Raw genomic sequence first — 27139 nt, 5'->3', positions numbered from 1 at the left:
TTTTTTTCTTCAATTGTGTCGCCAAGACTTTTGATTTGATTTACTATTTCGGAGACTCGAGTTAGATAGAATTGCATAACTTCATTATCTTTTTTGATAAATTGTCGAACTCCCTCCAAAGAGATTGAAGCTTTAGAGATGTCACCTTGTCATTGCCATGAAATCCCTCATTTAAGATATTCCAAGCTTGCTTGGCTCTTTTTACACCGTGAATTCGAGGATATATGGTCTTGCTTAATCCTTGTTGTATAAATCTAAGAGCACTTGCATCTCTCCGTAAATTTTTCTTGTAATCTTTTTGTTGAGCCTCCGTCCATTCTTCTTCTTCTTCTTCATTATCATCAGGTTCCGGAAATCCATCTTCAACAACTTCCCACAAATCTTGCGCAATGAAGAGTGTCTCTATTTGACTACTCCAATAATCAAAATGCTCTCCTTCAAATATGGGAACTTGGTTAGGAGTATAGGAAAACATGGATGTAGAAACATGATTTGCTGCCATGCTTTGGAGAGGGGAAATAAAATTTGAGATACGTATAGAGAACTAAGCTCTGATACCAAAAATTTGTTGGGGATTGATTTAAAAACCGAATGAAAAAGAAGGAATATCGAATGCTCGAAATTATATGTAATATAGTGCTGCTGCACTTTTTATGATTGTAGAAGAGAAGATATTATATTGTAAATTTTTGTGACTTCGATACTTTTAATGGCTTGAGTTACATGGGTATTTATAGATAAGATTTAACATGTATCTAGCCTAACTCATGAACCAATATTAAATAGATACGTTTCTCCTCTTCTAGTACATTAATGGACAAATGCATGTATAATTATAATTCATGAATCTAGATAATAAATGCAAATTACATTTCCAACAAACCCTACCAACCAATTCTGGTTCTGAAGAAAGTTGTAGAATAGTGGAACGCAATCGTCAAAAACTGATATTTTCCTTGGAATGTCACAAATATTATCCTGGCAGTTCACTTGCTGTAGTCAATAATTGTATGCAGTACACAAACATAATTGAACAGATGTAGTGTGATGTCTGTCTAAAGTAAAAATAAATTGAAAAATAACAAAATCTTATCCTCCGAGCCTGATTAATTTGTATTCATGATTATATTTTTAACAGATATACATAATTATGTACCTGGCATCAGGGACGGATCCAGACACTTCAACTTGTGGGGTCAAAAATGAAATTTTTTTCGAACGACGTATCATGAACAAAAAGGAGAAATCGGCGGTGTGCTATTTGTATTCGGTGTTTGCACTTTGGGAAGAAATTAGTGGATTATTTAATATATCTAAGGACTAACTAATGGATATGGACCATGTGACATGGATATAGATTTAGGATTTGGACTTTTTGGGCATTGGGCTAGGAAAATTAATTGGGTTGGTCACTTGGCTATTGGGGGCAGGCAGTAGGAAAGAAAAAAAAATTACGTTTTCAGCAGGAAAAAAAATTCCTAAAAATTGTGAGGTCATTTGACCCCACATGACCCCATGTGGGTCCGTCCTTGCCTGGCACCAAATAAGTAATTTGTAATAGTAACAACATTGTTTGAAGAAAAAACAGAAAAGATTTTTGTAGAGAAATTAAAAGGTTCCAATAAATAATACATTTTGACTTTCCTGAAAAACCTAGTGAGTAGATTTATTATCATACTCGTACAGTTAGATCTACACGGTGTCATAGAGGAGCCTCTCAAGGTAAAACTACCATTTCACAGCCAGTGAGCTTGCATCACTAGCTAAACTTTAAATCTAGGAAACCGCAAAATCTCTATAATCTAGGAAAATTTGTACAATTAGGTCATCTACTAATTTAGAATTTTTCAGACCGTTTCCACTAATTTCCTTGAGGTGGGAAAACTCCATTACAAATTCATAAGCACAAATAACTGCATTTACAAAGCATATATAATTATCCTAATGTTATGTGCAATGCCTGTGCAAAATCAATAACTGCATTTACAAAGCATATGTAATTCACATGTTTTAGGATGCTATACATTCAATATTAACACTGTTATTATATGAAAATTTATTGATAATGACATCAAATTGAACAAGCTCACTTTCATCCAAATATAGATTAAATTGTATTCTTGATTAAAATTTTCTCTGAAATCCATAATTATTTAGCTGATATCAAAAAGTTAATTCCAAACAGTAAAAATATTGTTTGAAGAGAAAAGGAAGAGAAGTTTTCGCTAGAGCAATTAAACAAATAGAAAAATTGGGCAGGAAAATCATAGATTACATTTAGGCTTGCATGAAAATTCTAGAAAGTGACTGATTATCACATTAGTCTGGTCAGATCTTCTAGCGTACATGGTGAACAGCTTAGCCTATGAATGACAAAGCTACTATTTAACAACATACACTATTACAAATTTAGCTTTTCACAGTATTATCTTATAGCGCGCGTATAAAAGATGTCATTAAGATGTACTTTTTATGGCATGCCTTAAATTTGTGCCGTTTCCAATTACTTCAACTAGTTAGGCATAAGTATTGAGAGATGCTTTAAAATGTAGTAATTCAAGGTGCATTATTGAGGCATACTTGTATAGTATGCTGTAGGGGAGAGTAATTATCAACCACCAAGGCGATATACAGGCTCAATTCACCAAGAAACCGAATCAATACCGAGGAAAACGACCCAAGATCACCACAAAGGTTTCACCTATGGTTGCTAAGCTTTTGCCACTTCAAGAACACCACAAAGGAGGGAAATATCACCAAGATATATGCCTTAAAGAGAATGGCAGAAGATGGAGATAGAGAAACCGAGAGAAATCATCGTAATTTTAAGTTGTGAATTCTATTTTAACAAAGAAAGATTCGAATTTTGGGCGTGAATTTGTTTATTACAATTGTGATTTTTTAGCAGTTTTTTTGGAACCTATGTGCATATCTAATCGATAATGCTTTGGACTTTTCAAACTTAGTTATTTTAAAAATATATTTATGGAAAATTTTATTTTTAAATTTAGTGGTGCTTCCAATCATTTGGCACCAGTATTTTTAGTTCTTTTAAGGTTTCAAGGGACATCATGTAAAATTTTGTTTGTTTGTTTATTCTCCATTTCCATGATTTCATATTTTTGGGTAGAGAAATCGAAGGCAGGGGCAGCCTGCCTTCCTCAATTCTGTTTTAGGGCTTGTTTATTCATCAATTGGGATATCGAAAATGGCAAAGGAGTTGATGCTGAAATAGGAGATCAATATGTGGAAATTACTGATGAAATTTGAAAAGAATTTTAGGGGAGGGTTAAAACTTTATTTTTGATGTAATTGTTGGAAATATGATAGGTTGAGAAGAAACGGTTGTTACATAAAGGATTAAATATCAAAGCATAATTCACAGGAGCTTAAACACAACAATATATGGAAGTACTTATGGATATGAACCACAAAATAAAAGAAAAAAAATGAAGAAAATGGTGGAAAATGATCCGAGGCAAGTGATTACACTTTACCTTAAGACAAAATTGTCCCGTAATTGTACTTGTCTCCCAAGATACAGCGAATCTAACTTGTGGTAGAAGCACTTCAAACCACAAGTTCCAGTGAACTTTGAATAGAATTTCACTCTCTACAAGAAATTAATGTTAAAAAGGATGTTTGAAGCAATGCTCAATGCACAATGCATAATGATATCAGATGCATAATGGATGTTCAAAGAGTTCTATTTATAGAGGATGAGGGATAGTGAGTGAAGTGATACATGCCAAACCTCACAACTTTATGAACAGAAACATCAATTGCTATCACTGACCTTCCTCTCGACTACCAGTGTCAAAATATTTAAACAAACTTTTTTGCCCACCTATCGTTGCCGTGTCGCTCATCGCTTGAGCAATAGGCGAGGTTTTCATCTACTTTTATTCCAACTTTGGACTGTAATTTCTCATTCATTCGAAATTAGTTTTCAGATTTCATATATATCACAATGATCTGCTCAACGAGTAGAACAAGTTGATTTTGACCATTGGATCAAGTCTGAATATTTGGTAGAAGTTGACACGCAAGTCACTTTTCAACTTTTATACTTAACCAAATTTTCTCAATTCAAAACCAATTTCCAACAATCTCCAACATGAATGGAAATTCGAATATGCATATACAATGCGAAATTTTATGATACACTGTAGAGAGAGAGAGAGAGAAAACACTACATCAGATAAGGTTGCTTTCAGCTTTGAACATTTGTTAGTGAGATACTATGAGACTTACTTGGCTAATTGATGAACGTGATGTCTTGAACCATTCAGCTGTTAGTGTAAACTAAGACAACGATACTCACTCACATGTCTTCCCTAATTCATTCATGATTCTCATGAATTGGTTCATTTTGGCCATGAACCACTCTTGGGTTTCATAAGTGTTAAGAAAATTTTAGCCTAGAACAATTCTAATTGAAGTGGCCCTACTTCATACTTACATAAGTGATCTCCTATTAAGAGTAGTCTACCCTACTCTATTTGACTTAATCTAAATATAGGAATGATTAAAAGAGTATCATAAATTTTGATCACTCTACAGAAGGCACTTTAATATCATAGGAATGAATTAGGAAATAATTTCCCTAGTGCTTCATTGAATCATCATAACTTAGTTGTCCCTTTAAACCGAGATCTTGGGATCTTTAGTCAACAAGGTAGGGTTACCATTAAAAAGACTCTTACATAATAGGCTTTAATCCATTCCTCTCTATAGGCAACATATTTGATCTCTAGACATGCATTTTTAAGTGGATTAGCAATGTTCTCCTTCAAGTTCACATAATATATGGAGATGATGCCATTAGAGATCAGTTGCATAATAATATTGTGTCTGCGATGTATATATCTAGACTTACCATTATATATTCTGCTTCAAGCCTTTCCAATAGCAGATTGACCATCACAATGTATGCTTATTGCAAGTACTAGCTTGGGCAACATGGAATATCTTTCAAGAAGTCACGAAGTCATTCTTCTTCTTCTCCACCTTTGTCTAAAACAATGAATTTAGATTCTATTGTTGATCGAGCTATACTCATTTGCTTTGTCGATTTCCATGATGTAACACTTCACCAATTGTAAATATATAACCGACTTAGAATCCTTCATGTTGGATATCCGATTTGCATCACAATATCCCTCCAATATTGCAGGATATTTTCTAAAGTGTAATCCAATAGTTAAAGTTACACTTCAAGTACCTAGGAACCATTGTTAAAGCCTTCCAATGATTATGACTTCAATTATTTGTGAATCTACTAAGTTTATTTACAGCAAAATCTATGTCTGGTTAAGTGTAGTTTTTAATATACATTGGAGTGCCTATCACCTGTGACTAAGTGCAAGCTTGTGCCAATAGGGGTTTCGCAAGACTTTTCTCAAACATGTTATACCTCTTAAATATATTCTCAATGTAGTGAGGTTTGGAATGTACAATTTTTTTGATGTTCTATAGATCTTAATGCCTAATATCACATTAGTCACACCCATATCTTTCATATGAAAATGCTTTGTTAGCATTTTTTTAGTGTTCAGTATCATTTCAATTGTCAACATATCGTTTACATATAGACATACAATGCATTTGGTGTATGGTTTATTTATACACATTGTCATAGTCGTTTATCTTAAATTCGTTTGATAACATCATTTTGTCAAACTTTTGGTGCCATTATTTAGGAGCTTGTTTCAATCTATACAAGGAATTAACGAGTTTACAAACCTTTTGTTTATGATTAGGAGAAATGAACCCTTTGGGTTGTCCATGTATATCTCATCTTCTAACTCACCATTTAGGAATGCCGTTTTTACATCCATTTGATGAATCTCAAAGTTGTGTATTGCTGCAATTGCAATTAACAATCTTATCGAAGTGATTCTTGTCACGGGTGAGTAAGTACCAAAGAAGTGAAGTCTTTCTTTTTGTCCATATCCCTTGGCAACGAATCTAAACTTATACTTATCAATGTATCCATCAGTTTTCGTTTCTTCTTGAAAATCCATGGATACCTTAAAAGCTTGTTTCTAGGAGATAAGTAAACTAATTCCCAAGTATGATTTTACATTATAGATTCTATCTCATTATTGATAGTTTCTTTCAAATACGGTACTTCTGGTGTAGATATTGTTTCATCAGAAGTCTTTAGGTCGTTTTCTGCCATATACGTTAGAAAATTTGGGCTATAGCGTCCTAGCCCTTTGACTACGCCTTGGTTTCGTGAATTCTCTTATTTGAACTTACATTTTCCTTTTCTTTACAAGGAAAAACATTCTCAAAGAATAACCCATTTCTTGATTTAATTATGGTTCTCTCATGTATATCTTGAACTTTAGATTTATGTACAAAGAAACGATATGCACTGCTATTATTAGCATATCCAATAAATATGCAATCAAACATCTTGGGACCAATCTTCACTGGCATAGGCTTAAGGATTTCAACCTTAGCCAATCATCCCAACACTTTCAAGTGTTGTTAGGAAGGAGGATAGCCTTTCTATAATTCTTGTGGGGATTCTTCTATTTTCTTGAGGAGTATCTTGCTAAGAATACTATTCGCCATTAAAATAGCTTCTCCACAAGTTCTAAGATAAGCTCGAATTTAATAACATTGCATTCAACATTTCCTTAAATGTTCGATTTTTATGTTCAGCAACACCATTTGATTGAGGAGAGTAAAGTGCTATGGTTTGATAAATAATTCCAGGTTCGGAAGAGAATTCTTCAAATTGTGCCCTACATTCACCTCTTCTATGCTACGACGATATACTAAACGAGTAAAACAAGTTGGTCTATTTACATTCGCAATTTAACCATCGAATGAAGCCCGAATATTTGGCCGAAGTTGACATGAAAGTCACTTTTCTACTTTTATACTAAACTAAATTTTCTCAATTCAAAACCAATATCCAAAAATAATTATCTCAGTAACCTTATTTACACTTAGTTGATTAAGAAGATCTTTTAGAAATGTAGGGAATAGGGAGAATTTTAAGAAGAATTCAGAATCCATGAAGAGATGTACTTATTTGCAAGCAAGAACCACTGCTTAACTTCGCACTGGAGCATCAGAAAATCTTTATTAATTAGTTGGTCTACTGCAGTAGAATTTATGACATCTTGCCCTCTTATTTTCTTGCGTAAATAGAAAAGTACATCAAACTTATAACCACAAATGTCTTAACTCATTCACATAAAACTTTTAATATTCTCCAAATTATGTGCAATTCAGGTGCGACGGTCAATAGGGATTTATCTAAACATAATGAAAAACTTCAGTGATGCCAAGCTTATTTAATATTGACAGAGTATACTAGTTTGGTCTTTTATGTATAGGAATAAATAATTTATCAAGTTACCAAAACTTTTCATCTTAATAATAAATAATTTTCATTCTTCATTAGAAATTACACCGAAATCTATAATGATGATGGCTACTACAATATATTTAATTCTGACATGTAATATTGTCTGAAGACAAGTGAAATATATTCATTTGAGCAATTAAAATGTAACAAAAATTGGGTGGTCAAGATGTTTTATAAATAAATATAGGTATCAAGGAAACTCAGCTACTGGACTATTTCTAGCATTAGTCTAGTCGAATATTTGACTAGATGGTGTCACAGTAGTCTCTCAAGATAGAACTAGCACTTGCTAACTAGTGAGCTAGCATCGCAACCTTGAATCTTGGCAGGCTACAATGAGCTAGTCGATATGATTTTTTTCTAATCCACTGAAATATAGTAAAATTATAAGTAAACTATCTATATATGAAAATCCAACCTAGTGGACTAATTATTGCGTTATTTTGTTAGTCTAAAAGGGCTTATGCATCACAGTTGGACTTTGAGTCTAGGCATTGGAAAATCTCTTAACTCGTTCATTAAAAACATATGCTATTTTTCGAAGTGACGTACAGTTCAAGTGCGACAGTCACAAAGAGCTTGTCTAAAGCACACATAATTAAAAAACTTTAGTGTTGGGCAAATTGTTATCGAATGACCTCACAGATTATGATGTTACATAGTAAATTTTTTCAGTCGACATCGACCATATGACTCAACGGTAAATCGGCACTTCAGTAAAATGAGGTGACCCTAAAATTGTTTAGGCCATTTGATGAAACCTAATTTAATTAGTGTTGCTCCTGGCCCGTTTCCACTTATTTGGATGGAAAACAAATGAAAATCCGCTTAGTAGCACCTTTACCTTCCTATTGGGCTTGACACATAACTAACTCTAATGATACCTATTTATCTTGGTTATCTCCCTTTCTTTATTATATGAATGTGTTCTCTACCTCATTACCTTTGTGTGAAACGAGTGGCTTTTTCTTTGTGTTTTTTGCCTACTATCTTCCTTCACATTATTACTTTTGTAGATAATCAAATAGTGTGATCATACCTCTTTCCTATGCATCCTAAGCGGGTGAACAAGAAGCAACTGTAATTGTGAACTAGTTGAGAGATTTTGGGCCATTTTTCATGGAGGTGATTGATCAATTGGAGAAACCAAGCCTAGAAAAGCTTTGGCGATCTACTCTTTCGCTCAACATTTGGTATCAGAGCATTTGATGGAACTTTTTTTAGATAAAAAATGCCATAATATTTAATTTTTTCCAACTAATTTGAGCCTAAAAACTCCGATTCAGGCCAAACCAATCATTGACTAACAAACTAAGACAGACCAGCTTCAGCAAGTAGAGGCTCTCCTCCCCACATGGTGCATGGCAACGATAAAGATCGATAGAGACGACGCATGACAGCAACTCCAAAGAAGATTTTTGAGCATACAAATATCATTAATTTCGTGTTTCAGGTAATACAGAATTTTGGATGATTTCATCCCTTGAGGTTTGACCTGCTATCATTAGTAAATTGCATTGGAATATTTGTTGAATTTTCAGGGTGTATAATGAAGGCCCTAAAGCAGCAGATTTGCATCTCTCGATTTTACTAACCTTCAGATGTGGTCCACTCTGGTAAAATGGCTTATCCCGTATAAATTTCAGCACTAGCACGTTGTCTGTAGGGGTGACAATAGGTTTTGGGGATACCCATTGCTTGTGCTAAAAATTAGGAATTACTTGCTCTTTTGTGATTAAAGTATTTTATTTCGATAAATTCCATTTATTTCCTTTTTGGTATACTCTGTTTGGAATTGATTTTGTTTTAAATTGCTATTGATTCGTTGTTACCTAGTTAATTTTGTTAGAATATCTAGACCTTACTCATTCAAACATTCTCTTGATCTGAGATTGTAAATCTCACAAAACCCTGAGAATCTATAATGGTGTATATTATTTGTGACCTTAGGACTGCTTTGTGTGGCTTGATTGTGATTCTCTGCATTTTTTAGTTGATTTGTAAAAATGACAACTCACGATTTTGATTTGAGAATTTTTAACTATAAGGCAATAAAAAATGAGAGGTATTTTTGTCCAACAAAAGGTTTCAAAAGTCATTGAAAGCAATTTTGCTATTGATTTTTCATAAGAATAAAAAGGAAAAGTCGACGAGCTTGCTTATATTTCAATCAATTTGCACTTGTCTAACGCTATTTTGAGAAAAGCGGGTAAACTGAAAATCACAAAAGAACTTGGAAAAAAAATTAGAGGACTTGTATTTGCTCAAATCTACTCCAAACAAGCTTTACCTTAGCTTTTTTCATTTTTAAAATGCATCATTCAAATGATCAATTCTGACGTGTTTAACATTGTCCAAGATATCGTTAATTATGAAGAGATGGTGTCAGAAACCTAAAAAGCTAGAATCCCGCTTAATTTCGTGCTGGCACTTACAAGGAAGTTAACAATTCGAGGAAGTATGGTAGGGACACTTTGATGCCTGAAATTGTTATTTGCTCTCTTAAAAGTAAGGAGATGGACAGTGAAGCTAAAAAACATGTAAGAAAGATAATGAGATCTACATGGTAAGGGGTAGAACTCAATTTAGCAAAATAGTTATGAAGGGTTCCATGGTGGTGGCGAGTCAAGTAGTAATAGAGATAAAAAGAAGGGAAATGATAGCTCTAAATAAAAATCTAGGACTAAAATTAGAAAATGCCATGGCTATGGAAATACATGACATTTTATAAAAGACTACTATAAAAAGAAGAGTAAGCTAAAGGATAAAGAGAGAGATGAAGTAAATGTGTTGTCTTCCGCTTCAAATGTTGATAATGGTAAAGTGTATATGATTACAAGTCATGTTGTTTATCCTATTGAATTGAATCTAACTGCCAATTCTCATTTGTATGAGTACATACTTGATTCTGGTGTATCTTTTCATATAACATTACAAAAAGTTGGTTTGAAAACTTGCATTAATCAAATGATGGGCATGCTGTGCTATGTGGTAATTCTGCTTACACTGTTGCTGGGATTGGTGACATTACATTAATGTTCGGTACTGATTTTGTATGGACTTTAGAAGATGTTAGATACATTTTGAAAATGTTCAGGAACTTAATTTTAGTAAGGAGACTTGAAATTGCTAACTTCACTAGTAAGATTTGAAATAAAATTTTCAAGGTTAAGGGTGTCTCATTAAGGAAACATAGAGAATGATATTTATATCATTATTGGAGAAGAGATAAGAGGCCCTATTCCTTTATCTATTCTGCTAAGGTCGATCACACACATAAATGGTACAATAAGCTTGCACATATAGGTATTAAGGGTTTTTAACTCCTTAATGAAAAGTGTACTTTTGGTAATGACTATGTGTCTAATTTATCTTTTTTGTGATTAGTGTGTGCTTGGTAAATATCATGATCTTTTTTATCCATAAGTGTTCATAAACTGAAAGCATGCTTGAATATGTGCATCCAGACTTATGTGGTCTTACTAGTAATCTCACCTAGGAGTGGAAACAGGTATTTTCTATCTATCGTTGATATTACACATGAAATGTATGGGTCTATCTTTCAAAATGACAAGTTGAGAACCAAATTGGCAAGATGATTAAGAATTTGAGAACAAATAATGGCTTAGAGTTTTGTAGCACTGAACTTAATAATATGTGCAAAGAAAGTTGAATAACAAGGCATAAGACTATTCCTTACACTCCCCAACAAAACAAGGTGGCTGAAAGGATGAATGCACCATACTTGATAAAGTGCATTGCATGTTGTTAACTTTTGGTGTCCTAAATTCATTTTGTGGTGAAGCTATTATAACTGCTTGTTAGTTGATTAATTTGACTCCATTTGCTGCATTGAATGGTAATACTCCTATAAAAAAATGGTCTAGTAAACTAATTGATTATTTTGTGCTTAAAACTTTTGGCTATGCTATTTTTTCTCATAAAGTGAAGGAAAGCTTGAACCTAGAGCTAGAAAATATATATTTTTAGGTTATCCTAAGGGTTTTAAGGGTTACAAGTTATGGGATAGAAGCTAAAAGAGGGTTGAGATCATTCTGAGATGAGATGTCACTTTTAACGAAGCTGAGATGCCTTGTCGTAAGACTGAATCTGAACCTATGAGTAAAGAAGTGAAAGGTTAAGAAAGAGATCAGTTGAAGATGGAGATAGGAAAACTTAGCACATCTATCCCTACCACTGCTAATAAGATGGAGACTCAAGTTCAATAGCTTGAAGTGGAGAATAGAGATGAAGTAGTGATAGAAAAGCATCCTGAGGAAGAGAACTATCTAGCAAATTATAATTTAGCTGGGGATAGAGAGAGAATACAACTGAGAGCCTTTAGAAGATTTGAATATGAATTCAAGTTAGCTTTCGCTCATGCTAGCCATGAGGTGCTAGTTGACAGAGAGCCAAAAACCTTTGAAGAGACGATGAGAAATAAACAATGGGAAAGAGTAATCTAAGGGAATGAAATAGGAGATGAGTTCTTTAGAAAAGAATCAAACTTGGAAACTAGTACCTAGACCTAAAAATAAATTCACAATTGATTGTAAGTAGGTGTTTAAGGTTAAGGAGGGTGCTATTACATGCGAATCTTTAAGATTTAAAGCTATATTAGTGGCCAAGGGGTACCTACTGAAGGAGGGTGTTGATTATAATGAGATTGTTTCACTAGTTGTTAAGTACACTGCCATCAGAGGTCATGCTTGCATTAGTTACACATTTTGATTGGAACTTGAACAACTTGACATAAAAACTACTTTTCTACATGGTAAACTTCATGAGCAATTCTTTATGAATCAACCAAAAGGTTTTAAAGATAAATTAAGACCTGATCAATTGTGTTTCTTGAAAAGATCCTTATATGGCCTTAAAAAATCACCTAGATAGTGTATAAAAGATCTGATTCTTTTGTACTCATTATAGGATTTCAGAGGAATAAGTTTTACCATAGCTTATTTCCAATATGATGTTGTCAATAATGACTGAGTTCTTATTGCTCTATGTGGATGATAAGCTATTAATTGGTTCATCATCTAAATAGATAAGTAAGATAAAAATAAAGTTTAATGGCGGATTTGACATAAAAGATTTAGGAAAAGCTAAAAGAATCCTAGGTATGGAAATCGAGAGAGATAGGTCAAATTTTGTTTTGTTTTAGCATCAGTCCTCTTATGTTTCAAAGGTATTGAAAAGATTTGACATGTATAAGTGCAAACCTATTGCATTACCTATAACTAATCATTTTGTATTATCTAAAGACTAGCTCCATGTAACCAAAAAAAAGAGAGTACATGAGTAAGATCCCATACTCTAATGTTATTAGGTCTATTATTTATTTGATTGTTTGCACTAGTTCGGATTTAGCCTTTGCTATTAGTATTCTTAGTAGGTACATGTCTAATCTAGTTACCAAGCATCAGAAAGCCTTAAAATGGATGTTAAGATATTTAAAGGGAGCTAGTGATGTAGGTCTAGATAAGGATAAGGAAGGTGTGGAATTGAAAGGTTTTGTAGATGCAGACTATACAAGGGATTGAGATAATAGAAAATTCACTTCTACTGAAATCACAATTACAACACATAGTTGCACTATACACAATCGAATCAGAATATATCGCTATCCCTGAAGCAATTAAAGAAGTTTCGTGGCTTAGAAGTTTGTTGCATGAACTCTATGTTCTAAATGACTCTGTGATAGTATATTTGGATAGTCAATCTTCTATATATCTATGCAAAATCTTGTCTTTCACGTATGCACCAAGGATATTGATGTTAGATTACATTTTATCAGAGATATTGTGTCATAAGAAGTGGTAAGACCTGAAAAGATATATACACAATATAATCTTTTGGACATGGGCACTAAGATGCTGCATTGGTAAAGTTTTGAGGTTCCAGGGACCTTCTAAACATTGGTGGAGGTAACTAATTTCAAATTTTATCGATTCCCTATTTTGAAAGTATTACTAACAAGTGATAGTGTTTCTTTGTAGATCCTTTGACACCAAGGTGGAGGTTTGTTGGGCAAATTATTGTCAAATGACCTTCCGGGCGATGATATGACTCAGTATACTTTCTTAATCGACATCGACCAAATGATAAAATGGTAAATGGATACCTCAATGAAATTATCCAACCCCAAAATCGTTTGGACCATTTGAAGTAGCCTAATTTAATTAGGGCTGCTCATGGCTTGTTTTCACTTATTTGGATGGCTAATGAATAGAAACTCACTTAATAGTCCATTTACCTTCCTGTTGATCTTGACCTATTACTATACCCTAGTGGTACCATTTTTCTCTTGGTCGTCCCCTTCTCTTGGTCATATAAATGCGTTCTTGGCCTCCTTGCCTTTGTTTGAAACTGGTGGATTTCTCTTTGCGTTTTTGCCTTCTATCTCTCTTCGCCTTATTGGCCTTGTAGATAATCAAATAGTGTGATTATACCTCCTGCCCGTGCATCCCAAGTGGGTGAACAAGGAGCAAGCGTAAGTGTGAAGTAGTTGAGGGGTTTTTCGTCTTTTTCATAGAGGTGATTGATCATTTGGAGAAACTGAGCCTAGGAAAACCTTGGTGATCCTCTCTTCTACTCAACATTTAGTAATGCCATGCATATTCAATATTGACACAATATATTATTGTGTTCATTTATCTATAGTAATAATGTAGTGGCCAATTACCAAAATTTTTTATATGAACACAAATTAATTTTCATTCTTGATTAGAATTTACATCGAAATGTGTAATCCTGTGCCCTAGTACTGTATATTTCATTCCCAACAGTTGTAATGTTGTTTAAATAGAAAAGAGAGTTAATATTGAGCGCAATTAAAAAAATAAACAACATAGGTGGGAAAGATGGTTTAAAATATATTTTGGATTCCACAAAAATCTAAGTGAGTACACTAATTCTAGCATCATTCTAGTAGAAATTATTGGGCTTGGGGTTATTACAGCAGAGCCTCTCAAGATGGAAGTGCCATTTTCTGACTAGTAACCAAGCATCACAACAAAATTTTGAGCCTAGGCATCCCTATAATTAGCTCGTCTACAAGAATTTTTTTTTATTAATCAACTGAAATAAAGAATCACATTTATCTACATATTAATAGGGCTGAGGGATGTTATGAAAACTTAAAACCCACGAAGGTTTTGCTTCCTTGCTATTGTATCACTGCACTTTGTCTCACCACCAGACATGATTGATTTGTTCACCACAAGCAGATCATCCTCTTCAGCTTCCTTCATCACCTCTTCTTGATTCACATTCTCTTCACAATCAAATTCATCAATTCCATCCATGTCTTCTTCATCTTCTGCACGTTCAAAAGCGTCGTCACCATCTAGACTGACCAAGTTCAACACATGACATCTGTTGGTCCTATGAGCTCAAAAATATTCATCAGCCCATCACTTTCTCTTGGGTTATCAATATTCCATCGCCAGTGTAGTATTTTTTCATCTCCCATGTCTAAATTTGTAGTGGGGACTCTTTTTTATTCCCCACGACCATTCACCATCTTCCACCACCACAACTGTCTGCTACAAGCATAAGTTCATTAAAATCCATCACGTATGATTTAATATAATTCTCATAATTTAGTCTCTCACATGAGAGAGAAAAGATGACAATAAAAAATGTGAAATTTGTATGGAAAAATAAATATAAAATATAGCATTAAAACTCACAAAAATTGGCACTTAGATCATAGATAATAATCCTTTTCTATTGTAATCAGGATTGTGACCATTGGAGTGCTAGAAAATGTAGAATTTGATGCTTGGAAAGCAAAGTAATTCAACCTCACAAAGATCTTGGAATTCAACAATTCAAGTAAGAATTTTTTACCCGAAATTTATGATTATGCATGCTGTAAATTATTAAAAAATAGTAAATTTTGGATTCCACAAAAATCTTAGCGAGTATAGTAAAAAATTGGTCTTGGTGGTGTCATAGAAGAGCCTCTCAAGAGCCTCCTTGATTATCAATATTCCATCACCTTTTGACCCTTGGAGCAAAATATGTTTGCTTTCTTATTCCCTTTCTCTTGTCTTCATTTTTCTAGTGATATATTTATTTCTTGAATATCCTCTTCTATTTCCTCTCCTCCATTTGCTAAATCTATATAATTGTCCTTGAACGTACAATCATGAGCCTCTTTAGCCTCTAGTTTCTTTTTAGATAAATCTCTAAGAGTACCTTGAAATTTAAATTGAACATCAAAAGGGACTTTTTTACATTGAGATATTTGACCTTTAATTCCAGCAAGATAATACTTCATTCGGTTAATTACACCACCCATAAAGCTATTGTTACAATAAAGACATGTGAAACGTACTTTACCGTCAATATCACGAGTTGAAGAAAAGTGTTCCCATGCACGGTCAGTCTTTGCACGGCTAGATTGTGTGCAACCTATAGAATGACTTTATGAAGATTGAGTATTGCAATCTATCCTAAATAGAAGCAAGTAAAAGTATTAAAGTTAGACGAGTATTAAATATTAATACAATTAAGAAATAACGGCGACATTTTTTTAATAATCTGCTTGCTAGAGTGAAAACATGGCTCATAAATAAGTTTGTGTTTAAGCCAAGTGGATCAAACTAAAAGGGAAATTATTCACAAATAAGGACTACATGTTATGAATTTCCAGATAAAAAAACAAAATCTGACTTTGGAAACAATATGCAAATTTAGCCTATATACAATTCCTATTTTGCATGCTGGCACATACAAATTCAGCATATTTTAAGGTCCAATGGTCCATCAAATAAAAAATGCTTAAATATGCAAATTCAACATATATACAATCTCTATTTTGCATCCGAACAGGGATGACAGAAACGACAAAACCCATATCCCTAAATCAATTCATAATTCTACCAAGTCATAAATGATACAAAGCATCTCAAAAAAGAAGTGTGTATATATATATATATATATATATATATATATATATATATATGTATGTATGTATGTAGGTATATATGTATATATATATGTGTTCTACCAAGTCATAAATGATACAAAGCATCTCAAAAAAGAAGTGTGTATATATATATATATATATATATATATATATATATATATATGTATGTATGTATGTAGGTATGTATGTATGTATGTATGTATGTATAAACATGATAACAAAAAAAAAAAAAAGAAACACATTGACAAAATCAAAGTGTTTAATTTAAAACATGATAACAATAAAGCTCAAACCTTTGAAACCAATTTGCAAGAAAGTTGACCAGCCAAGAAAAAAGCAAACGTGAGAAGAAGAAGAGAGAGGCGTCTGGAATTTGGATTTTTGAAGGTGAAATAGTGAAAAACCGAAAAGAATCAAGGTTCTGTTATTGGGTTTTGGTTTTGGACTTTTGGCAATTTAATTCTAATTTTCCAACCCGTAGACTTGTTCCGGGTCGCGGGTAGTCAATAAACCGGCTGGTTCGATAGTTTTTTAGGTGGGTTTTTCATTTGACGGTTTAGGAGACTAACCGGACCTTATTTGGGCCCGGTTCATGGGTTTTCTGGTTGAACCAGCCGGTCCGATCTGGTTTTTAAAACATTGATTTTTGGATCGCCCATGGCTAAATTTGCAGTGGAGACTCTTTTTTATTCTTCACCACAATCCACCACCACAAGCATAAATGCATTAAAATCCGTCACGTATTCAACACAAACTCTCACCAAGTACCTTATCAACCAATTTTGGTTCTAAAGAGAGTTGTAGAAAAAAGTGTAAGACAAACGCCGAAAGCTTATATTTTTCCTTGGAATGTCCAGAATAGTATATATGCAATTCACTTACCAAGCACATGAAATATTGACAGAGTATATTGTGTGGACATCTATCTATAGTAAAAATAATTGAACGAGAACAAAATCTTTTCTTTTGATCCTGTCTAATTTGTGTTCTTGATTCGAATTTCTTTTTTATTTTTTTTTATTTTTTTGCAGAAATCTATAATTGTGTATCTGATACCAGATAATAATTCCCAATAATGACAATATTGTTTGAAGAGAAAAGAGAAAATATTTCAGTAAAGAATTCAAAAGGTTACCAATAGTGGATGGGAATGATGATTAAATAATACATTTTGTCTTTTCTGAAAAGCCTAACGAGTATCCTTATTATCATGCTAGTACAGTAAGATCTAGATGGTGCGACAGAAAATTCTGTCGAGCTAGAACTACCATTATGCAGCTAAAAGCTAGCATCATTAGTTAAACTTTAAATCTAGGAAACCGAAAATCTCTGTAACCTAGGAAAATCTCTACAATTAGGCCACACTACAACAAAAATAGCCTTTTGCTGTGGGCAAAAAACTTTGCAAAAGAACTTTTGCAACATTCCGAAGTGTGTTGTATGTTGTGGACTTTTATGTTGCCACAGAGTACACAGATGCTACAACACACAATGCATGTTGCAAAAGATTGCAATGCACATTGCCGTTAATATTTTAAGAACGTTCATTGCACATTGTTATTGATTTTTAGCAATGTTCACTGCATATTGCCATTATATTTTAGCAATAAGCAACATGTTTCCTATAATGTTTTAACAACGATCATTGCATGTTGCCATTGATGTTTTAGCAACGTTAACTACATGTTGCCATTAATGTTTTAGTAACAATCGTGCATATTGCCTTTAATGTTTTAGTAACGTGCAACGCCCATTGCTATTAATGTTTTAACGATGTTCATTACACATTGTAGTTTTCTACTATTTTAAAAAAAAAATGTTTCGTATGTTACTATATTTATATATATGATTCTACATATATAAACTCATTTCACAATTGTAATTAAATTTTTTTATGTAACAACAATGACTAGTAAATCATAGCAATTTACACTCCTCTTAAATACAAATAAGAGAAACCAAAAGAGGTACTCAGCTAAGGATTTTTAGTACCCAACTTAATTGCATCATTTAGAGCACCCTTCAACTCTTCTCCTTGTTTTTAACTGTTGAAATTGAAGTACAGCATCGAAGAACACTCGTCAGACATACTATAATTGTTCCAGCAGGTGCCCTACCCTTTGCATGCATATGTGTCCCACTGATGGAGGATCCATTAACTTGATAAGATTTGGATCCTCGCTCCGATTGATAGATATCAGACACTCCTTCCTCCTCATCCAGATTTAATGTCTGTGCCTTGCATTGTTCTTCATTCGCTTTAGATGATTTAGTAGTTGGAGACCTTTCCTTCAGTATAAGTGCAATTGTTAAGATGGTCTTCCCAAGTCCCCCCAATATAGCAGCACAAAACCTGAGATGATAAGATTGTCACGAAGTAATGATAGGGAATTAAAACCTAAAAAGGAATGCCACCCATGACCCAATTTATCAGATCTTTTCCACTTATTTCCTTTATAAGCACAAATATTGTGGTTCAATCATTAAAAAATTTATATTTTACCCAGAATTCACTCTAATCTTATGTGCAATGCCGGTGCGACAATCAGTGACTGCATTTACAAAGCATATATAATTCACGCATTTTAGGATGACATTAACATGAAATATTGACATTATATATTAGTATGGACATTTATCTATGGTGACATCAAATTAAATTCTTGATCAAAACTTTCTCTGAAATCCATAATTATGTACCAGATAACAAATAAGCAATTCCCAGAAGTAAAAATATTGCTTGAAGAGAGAAGAGAGAGAAGTTTTCAATAGAGCAATTAAATGAATAGCAAAATTGGGCAGGAAAAATCGTTGATAAATACATTTAGGCTTGCATGAAAATCCTAGCAAGTGGCTGAATATCAAATTAGTCTGGTCAGATTTACACAACGTATCTGTTACTTATAAAACAAGATGTATGTTGTGCAGCCATTTTTCAGAGCTTTTGTTCATGAGCATGTACGTTAGCTTGGTGATATGGCACGTGTGATTGGCTACATGAGCATAGTTTGGGAATTTCAACTAGAAAAGGTAAATGATGTTGTGCGAGTATTTCTTTGACCACCACAGGCTCGAAAATAACTGTCTTTTTGTTTTTGTGTATAATGGAAATTCAACTTTTGAGGTTATGATCTTCCATTTTGTTGCGGAAGCTCTCTCAAAAGGATCTTCAAACGGTGATTTTCCAAGCTCAGTCCAACGTACCTTTCTCTACCAACAACTAATCCAAACGGCTCCAAACCACAACCAATTGATTCACCTTGGTTGCTATTCAATCTTACCCACGTAGGACAAGAAAGGATGATGATTTATCGCCACAAAGGCTAAGAAAAGACACCACAAAGGTATACTATGAAAGAACCACCAATTGCACGCGTTATACAAGCGTTCTGGACACTGCTGGACACCCTTTTCTCACACAAAAGGGGGGCAGCCGGGATTCACTAGTTTCTTCTCTCAAAATTACACAATCATCATGTCAAAGAGGCTAGGGTTATATTCATATGTATACTCTAGGGTTAGGCTTTAAGTTGGGCCATTAAAGGGGTAAACGGGCCAAGATTCAAGCCATCCATAAGGAATACAATTGGGCCGGGTGTAGCTCGTGGATTTAGTTGTTGGACTTATTTCATTCATCGGCCTATGCCTATGAAATAATATTAACCCACGTTAACATCATAGCCCGGGATTTATTGGATATCAAAAACCCAACAAATCTCCACCTTGATGCCCAATAAATCTGCAACCAATCAAAACACACAGTTAACACTTACATAATCAAGGTAGCCAATAAAATTGGAGCACAGACCTTACCTCGTGTTTCTAACTTGAAACACATACCATACCTGCTCCATGTACTCACTGGGGCTAAGGTCAAAAACACCCAAGTAGAAGCAAATATTTAACAGTAAACAATCAAGAGCAAATACACATGCGATGACGATATACTATAGGATAACACACACAGATCTTTTCAGAAATATGTTCACATAGAACCATAGATTAACACCAAGTCAATCAAACCACGGTCAACCACATATGCAACACATGCATAAATGACCCTAAGAAAATATCTCACCACACTTATTCTATCCCATTTCGTGTTGCTCACACCTCGAGAACACATATCTCCTCTCATCGCCTACCACGCTCACTAGACAGATCACTCAACTCATGTCTAACTAGTGAGTCACAATAGATCCTAAGTCCACGGGATAATCCTCTATCTCCACATCACTTCTCCCAATCTACGTGGATAATGGGTCTCCACCTAACAGAAGTGATAGAAGTGTCTCTCTCACACTCCACCTGATCAGGGTCTCTTTCCAGATAAAGGATCCTAGACATTTGATTCCATCTCCACTCGTGATCCAAATGTCACACTTTACATCCCTTGGTACAAACCACCATGTACCCTTAGGCATCTATACTCCACCTCACCAAAAAACAAACAATACACTGCTAATGCATCCTAACCTACTATGCATGCAAGCAATTACACCAAGTAATCCTAATGTCTCAAATTCATGCAAATGCACAATTCAAACACATTGAGATATACCAAATAATCACACAACAAAATTTAGACAATCACACACATGCAGAAAGGATCACACAGAGATGCATATGTAGTGACTAGGTTTACACTCAATAAACCTCACTGGGGTCATAACTCGACCCCTTAACCAAATTCGTCTCACCTCTCATCTTTCCTTTCAGCTTATCTTTCTTCTTGGGACAATCCCTAATAAAGTGTCCAGACTTACCACAACTGTAACACCTTTTACCACTAGACTTGTCTCGTCCCTTGCCCTTCTTCTTACTACCCTCATCACTCGAGTTACTACTCGAATCACTACCGTTTTGAGTTCTACCCAAATTCATTTGCTTAAATTTCATCCTACTTCTCATCATATGTAACTCACCACTCCTCTTATCCTCTTTTTCAGCCTTAATCTCCATCTCCTTACTCCTAAGTGAGTCTATGACAATTTCAGGTGTTAAGGTATCCCTACCATACTTAATTGCATTCTTAACTTCCCTATATGAATCAGGCATGGAATTAAGCAAGATAATAGCCTTATACGTTTCAAATACCTCTTCATCACAGTTAACGATGTCTTGAACTAATTTGTTAAAGACATCCAGATTATCATCAAGATCCTTTGAAGGATCCATTTTAAAGTTGAAAAATCATTCAAGCAAGTACAATTTATTAGGAGTTGACTTAAGCAAATATAAGTCCTCCAACTTTTCCCAAAATTGTTTTGTAGAATTCAGTTTTCCTACTTTTCTCAAAACAGTATCAGACAGGTGTAAAATAATTGAAGTGTATGCAAGTTCATCATACTCTTCTTTTTGTACTTCTGTTAAATTTGCAGGAAATTTGCCACCTATGGCTTTTGAAACTTTTTGTTGGACCAAAATACCTTTCATCTTTGTTGCCAAATTGAAAAATCCCCTTTCCCATTAAAAATTCCAACTTCAAAGCGTGAAGATATTTTAAAAAAAAAAACTAGAACAACCAAAAGCACAAATAGGTCACACAAAGTTATCCTATGACCGCAATATACACCGTTCTAGATTTTCAGGGTTTCGTAAGATTCACGATCTTAGATCAAGGGAATGTTCAAACGGGTTAAGTCCAGGTGTTCTAACAGGAAAATTAATGCAACACGAAGGTATGTAAATAAAAGTTCGAATTTCCACGCAACAAGCCTCACACAGTGACTATATGACAGGTAAAGCACAAAATCAACTACCAACTTACAATCAAAACTCAACACTTCAAAAACAGAGCAAATAATTCCTAAATTTTCTAGCACAAGCAATGGTTGCCAAGCAATGACAACCCCCAATCCTAACAATCACCCCACACGATGATCTGCTAATGCTGAAATTTAATATTAAGTTAAGCCAATATACCAGAGCGAACTATCTGAGTCCGTAAATTATGAGAGTTTCGAATTTATCACTTTAAGACCACCACTATTCGTCCTAAAGTCTCTGGAAACTGCAGCAACCAAAAAATCACGATCGAGTCCCGAACGTCCGAAGAACAACTTTCAACATGAAAAATGTCAGAAATAATATAAGGAACAAACTGCTTGAAGAGACCGTCGCCAGAAAACTTCACACGCGCCCAATAAGTCCCTGCGCGTGGCCTCCACGCGCCGCCAACGTTCACACGCGCCTGACCGTCTTGATCACCACCGCCTGCACGTTACACCAGTGGTCTTTGTTTCCCCAAACTCGTTCTGGATTGGTCAGAAAACACCAAAATAGAGACTGAGTTTTAACAATTTTCTGGACAGTTTTTCGATCTGATTTCTGCCACGTTTCTGCCGATTTTTTGGACAATTTCTGGTAGATTTCACGAGCCATAACCTTCACCTTGAAGCTCTGATACCAATTGTTGCGGAAGCTCTCTCAAAAGGATCTTCAAACGGTGGTTTTCCAGGCTCAGTCCAACGTACATTTCTCTACCAACAACCAATCCAAACGGCTCCAAACCACAACCAATTGATTCACCTTGGTTGCTATTCAATCTTACCCACGTAGGACAAGAAAGGATGATGATTTATCGCCACAAAGGCTAAGAGGAGACACCACAAAGGTATACTATGAAAGAACCACCAATTGCACACATTATACAAGCGTTCTGACACTTCTGGACACCTTTTTCTCACACAAAAGGGGGGCAGCCGGGATTCACTAGTTTCTTCTCTCAAAATTACACAATCATCATGTCAAAGAGGTTAGGGTTATATTCATATATATACTCTAGGGTTAGGCTTTAAGTTGGGCCATTAAAGGGGTAAACGGGCCAAGATTCAAGCCATCCATAAGGAATACAATTGGGTCGGGTGTAGCTCGTGGACTTGGTTGTTGGACTTATTTCATTCATCGGCCTATGCCTATGAAATAATATTAACCCACATTAACATTATAGCCCGGGATTTATTGGGTATCAAAAACCCAACACATTTGTTGGCTATCAAAGTTCAATATGAGGACGTTTGTGAGGATGACGAAGAAACTTCCTCTCTTGGAAATACTTGAGTTCATGTTAAGCTCAAATCAAGGCTTGATACTCATAAAAAGATTATAAGTTCTGATTTTTCTTGTGGTGCATTATCCTTTCTAAAGTATGTTACATTAATCAGCCATCTTGGCTTGAGTATTACTTCCATGTAACAATTTGCTGTGAAATTGCAGTACATGCCATGCAAGTTTGAGAGGAGATACATGCCGAGATTTGTGCGAAACGTCCAACTCCAAGACATCTCAGGTACCTAATAGAACATTTCTTCCAATCTTAGAAGCAAGTTGGCTTCACAGTGTGGTGGGAAGATATGCACGGCCTAAAATATGAGTATTGAGGAGATATATATATATATATATATATATTTGTGTTTTTTTAGTACTCAACATGGATATGTACTGTATGGTATTTTATGACAAGAATAATCTAATTTTGTTGCTAAAGATATTATACCATGTTTTGTGTGAAATGAAGTTTAAATCCCTCAAAATTGTTTGCTTCTGTGATGTGTATCTTAGTTTTTGATTGAGTTATCAATAATTATGGTTCACCAGATGACAAGATAGGACACATGACATGGTTTTTGGTTAACTTACTGTTGGTGTGGTGCAACAGTGATTGACTTTATATTCTTGTTTAAAAAAGCTCATAATACTTGAAATCTTGCTGTCCCTAAAAATAAACACTTTTTTGAGTGCCGTAGAGGGCTAATTAGGAGTTCATGAAGGACACCTGAGTTATTTCACTAATTCAAATTTGATTGTGACACTTTGGCATGTTGAATCATTTTTTATCTGAGGCTTCTTGTAAAATCCTTATCATGATCCCATGATGAAGGATGGCAGGGAAGCATTGCTTGGAACTCCTAGCAAGCAACTTATTAATTACTTTTGGAAGACACTAATAACAAGTGATTCTAGCACACATGGAAGCTTCTCTGTTCTCCGTCATGTTGCAAAAGTCTTCCGCCTTTGGTAATGGTAGTCTCATGATATAATCAGTTTGCCTCATGTGGTAGTGATTCTTATCTAATCTTTCCCTTTGATGCCTCAGGATTTTTCAAAGACACCACCTGCACGAGAACTCTTTACAAGGGATCTTCACGATGGTGCAATGATGGTGGTCCTATATCTAGAGATGATCAGTCATACATGGTGGATAATGTTCTAAAACATGGAGGGAGTATTGGTCTTCCGATACCATTATTCTCATAGATCAAACGATGCACAAAATTTGAGGACGGTGAATTGCCTGATGGAACTAAAGTAGCTTATTATTCTCATGGAAAGGTGGTCCATACTAATACTACAGGCACTAGCATCGATTTTTCTATTTCAATAGTTTAACTTTTCGCTTTGCCATTTATAGAAAAGTTACGTGATAGTTATAAAATGGGGTAACGTTGCCTCATGTGGTATTTATTATTATTATTATTATTATTATTATTATTATTATTATTATTATTATTATTTATTTATTTATTTTTGTGTGTGTTGGGGGGGGGAATGTATTGGATTTTTAGGTACTTCAAATTTTGGATCCGTATTTTGTACGGATATTTTTACATTTTGGAGTTAATTAATAATAATTATTGGAGTTGTTTGATATTGTTATCGTCTACCTTGTTTTGTGGTTGATTTGCATAAATTGCTCTACAAATAAAAAAAAAATACAAATTTATGAGAAAAATGTAAAATGACCTACAGCAGCAATCAACAAAATATTGCAAAAAAATGTTACAAAAAGATTATATACAATACTTAAAAAATGTTGCAAAAACTTTATTCGCAACACTTAAACAATGTTGTAGAAAGGTTATTGATAATACTAAAAAAATGTTGCGAAAAAGTTATTCGTATGACTTGAGAACCATTGCAAAAAAATTTATTTGCAGCACTGAAAGAAGTTTGCTATATCTTCTACTTTACGGCAATATCGAGATTTGCAACATAAGTCTAAAGATTGCAACGGCTGTTTTTATTATAGTGGATCTATTAGTGTACATGGTGCACATCTTAGCCAATGATGCCAAAATTACAATTTGACGACATGCACTACAAAAAACTTAGCTTTTCGCGGTACTCGCTTACAGCATGCGTATAAAACATATCGTTACAGTATACTAATCATGACATGCCATTAAATATGTGCGTAAATTTCCGATTATTAATGTAGTTAGGCATAAATACTATGAAATGAACTAAAAATGTATACTTACGGCGTATTATTGAGGTGTACATGTATAGTATGCAATATAAAAGGCAGGATTTTTCCTAGTTTCGCCTGCACCACATATTTTTCCTGCATTTTTTCTTTTCTTTTCCTTTTCCTACATTTTTTTTCCTGCACGTTTTCTTTTCCTTTTCGTTTTCTTTCTTCTCCCACATTTTATTTTACTTTTCTTTCCTTTTCTGTTCCTTTTCATTTTCTTTCTTCTCCTTCTTGTCCAAATCCTTTTCTCCTTTCCAAATTACATTGGCAGCTACATCAATCAATCGTTCTGTCCAGTTCAATCAACCATTCATTAAGCGAACCAAACAATGCCAAACACTTTTCCCCTTTCTGCTAAATTTTACTCGAGCTTTGAATTAATTATTGTAATTTTAAGCTGTGAATTTTATTTTAACAAAGAGAGATTTGAATTTTTGGATTGTATTTATTTGTTGTGATTGTGATTTTTTAGCAATTTTTTTTTTGAAGCCTATGTGTATGTCTAATGGATAAAGCTTTGGGTTCTTCAGCCTTTAGTCTTTTCAAAATATATTTGTGGAACATTTTGTTTTTGAAATTTTTAGTGGTGCTTACAGTCATTTGGCATCTGTGGGTGAATTTTTAGCTGTTTTAAGGTTTTACAGGATGTCATGCGCTTTTTTGTTTGTTTGTTTGTTTATTCTTTGTTTCCATGATTTCATATTTTTGGGTAGAGAAATGGAGGGTTGGGGCAGTCTCTCCTCAATTCTCTTTTGTGGCTCATTTATTCATCGATTTGGGACATCAAAAATGGTAAAGGAATTATTGCAGAAACAGAAATCATTACATGGAAATTGTTGGGCTGTGATGACCAATGACCTTTTTTTCTGGGCTGTGATGACAAATGGGCTAAAGCCCAATAACTGTTTTTTATCAATTTAGGCTCTTGCCCAATAAAATGACCCGATCCGCCCCGGCCCAAATGGTAGATAAAAACGTGTTTTGGCGTGGCATATTTTAATGCAGCCAAACACGCCTTTCTTCAGTTAAATGGGTGCCTCTTGACCGTTGGATTGAACTTGATCTAATGGTGGATCTTGTGGTATATATATACTTGGCCCCTTTTGCCCTAATTCACTTGGACCGTCATTTTTTCTTTCTCTCCAGCTGCGGCTGAGGTTCCAGATTATTCCATTCTCTCTTCTTCGTCTTCTTCGTGAGAGTCCAATCTCTGATTGGATCTGGTTTCTGTGTGATTCCATCTTTGTGTTCCTTAATACTGTGTGTATTGGAGAGTTTGGTGTGTGATTTTACCCCTTGTGGTTTCCTTTAACTGATAAAGGAAAACCTTAGGGTTTGGGGCGATCGGTGTGGGTCATACAGAAGGGTACAATCCTGTATTTTCTTGAGTCTGAGCCCTATTCATGAAAGGAACTTCATCTTGATGTCGTGTGGCTTGAGTTCTTTGTGAATGACTGGAGGATTTAATTTTTTGCCTCTTTTCTTGTAATCTTTCTTGTTCATTTTCTGTGATTTTGTACTGATAGATTGTTGTAACAGTGGTATCAGAGCCTTC

Source organism: Olea europaea, unplaced genomic scaffold, assembly GCF_002742605.1.
Source record: "Olea europaea var. sylvestris unplaced genomic scaffold, O_europaea_v1 scaffold1828, whole genome shotgun sequence".
In the NCBI taxonomy this organism is placed as follows: Eukaryota; Viridiplantae; Streptophyta; class Magnoliopsida; order Lamiales; family Oleaceae; genus Olea; species Olea europaea.
The sequence above is the reverse complement of the archived record's forward strand: the minus strand, read 5'-3'. Positions refer to the sequence as shown.